Raw genomic sequence first — 2,203 nt, 5'->3', positions numbered from 1 at the left:
ATCATTCAAGCTTCCCCCCAGCCACAAGATATGTTGCCGGTCACTGCTGGTTTCAGGGATGTGGATAGCAGTCAAAGGGAGGACTGAAGAACACTCCAAGGCAATAAGGGTCACTCACCAGCAGCCGTCACAGCCGCCACAACCTTTCCCGGAGCCTTGCTTCTGTAGGGGAAAGTTGGAGCGACTATCAAGCCGCCTATGTAGGAGCTCTGACGGCGCTACGATCTATCAGGCAAGCGGGGAGAATGTAGGACGACGGCCACAAATATGCGATGGGTAGGCTATCGCTAAAGGACAGAGAGGGGCAGGGAAAGGGGCTTGTATGTAGTGTTAGGAGAAGGCGGCAGAATTGCCGCAATTTCCAAACAAGGGTGAAACTTTGTTTCAATATTGGCGCCATCCTAGGCACCAGAAGAATATGTATTCTTCAGCCTAGGGTGTGACGAAATAAGACTCTTCTAGACCGCAGGAGAGAAGGTGGCGGCATTATACTACCACTTCAGGTGCAGCCTAGGGAAGGTAAGACTCCTATGGCGACAGCTGTGTGCCGGCAGGGAGTGACTACTCACCCGGAAGCTAAGCCGTCGGCATAAAGACTGAATACTCTGAGTTACTGTCTAAAACCCAAGCCGGGATACTCACCGGCAAGGATGGGAGACAGAAAACACTAGCTTAGTCAAGCCGGAGTTTACTACTCTATGGCAAGACCAAGATAGGGTTGTTGCCTATGGCGGCACTCAGAGGGAAGGAAGGATTACCCTTAAATCTCCGCAAGAGACGAGTCGAGTCATACAAATAATTCTAGGAGATATACTACCTCCTGTTGAATTGATAAAAGATACATGAGGGTAAACAAGGATAATGTATGAAAGTATACTAAAGCGCATAGGCTAGGTAGCCTAGCGCAGGGCGAGATCTCGGCTACCTATATCACTGAGACTCTAACGTATACGAACGACACAAGTAGAAAGAGGAAAATTGTATGCATACTCATAAATTCACTAGTATAATTTTGCCTAAATAGCTATAATTCATTAAAGATGAATACCGGGAATGTCGTTTTGCTGACTAAATAATGCCTACATGACCAATGAGAGCACCCAAAATGGCACTTCCGGTATCTGCCTATGCTCAATAAAACTAATTAAATAATACTAATTTCACTGTGATGCAGGAGCTAAAAATTATACGCTGTAAAGATTAGATATTCAACTTTCCTGAGGCAGAAGATGCTGGAGAATGCATGATAAATCCCCTAAAAAAATTATCTAGAATGCTAGATGAACAGGGAGAACACTGTGTGAAATCGCTACCATAAAAGGAATGAGCGCCATCTTGGAGCCTCATAGTAGTAGGGGAGGAAGGGTAACCTTGATAATGGCTCCCCTTCAGTTTCGCCACTCTTCACCCTCGAAGCGAAAACACTATTTGGGGTGAAGATTGCCATGTGTCGTATCAAGATATACGTCCCCTGATATTATGCGATATCCTTAAGAAAAATTTCAAGAATACTTGTGCTAGGAGTTAGAATTCTGGAGACCTATGGTCAATTCTCTGGGAGTATCACTGTAGCTAGATATGCCTTAGAAAGCTGCCTAATGGAACCTTCCATCAGGAAGACAAGGCTTGAGCCCTAAAATGCCCTGTTACTGGACAAACATGCCAGAATTATAGAAAGATGAGTCATTTTGCAACTGCTTGAAGATTCCCTAAACAGTACGCAAAGAAAATAAATGCTACAGTCGATACGATTGGTCAAGAGAATAATGCGGAAAATGTTCATAATAATCAGGATAATTCAAAAACTGATTTTGCGTTTCGCATAAATTTTGTCAATAAAAATGCAAAGAAACATATCTTGGTAGAAGTAATCATAAATGGTAAACCAATTTTGATGCAAGTTGATACAGCAGCCAATGTATCAATTATGTCTGAGCAAACAGCTAAAAGAATTTTTGGGCTCAAGCCATGTCGTCCTCATGGAAGTTCCTTAAGGTAGCTTCCTAAGGGATATATGTACTACAGTGATATTCCCAAAGAATTTTACCTTTAGGTATCCAGAATTCTAACTCCTGGCACGAATATCCTTAAATTTTCTCGCAAGGATATCGCATAATATCAGAGGACGTATTCTTGACACACCTCATAGCAATCTGAACCTTTATAGCGTTTACGCTTCGAGGACGTATGGCAAAATAAAAGG

The sequence above is a fragment of the Palaemon carinicauda genome, chromosome 1 (genome assembly GCF_036898095.1).
Source record: "Palaemon carinicauda isolate YSFRI2023 chromosome 1, ASM3689809v2, whole genome shotgun sequence".
Taxonomy (NCBI): Eukaryota; Metazoa; Arthropoda; class Malacostraca; order Decapoda; family Palaemonidae; genus Palaemon; species Palaemon carinicauda.
Note: the sequence above shows the minus strand (reverse complement) of the source record.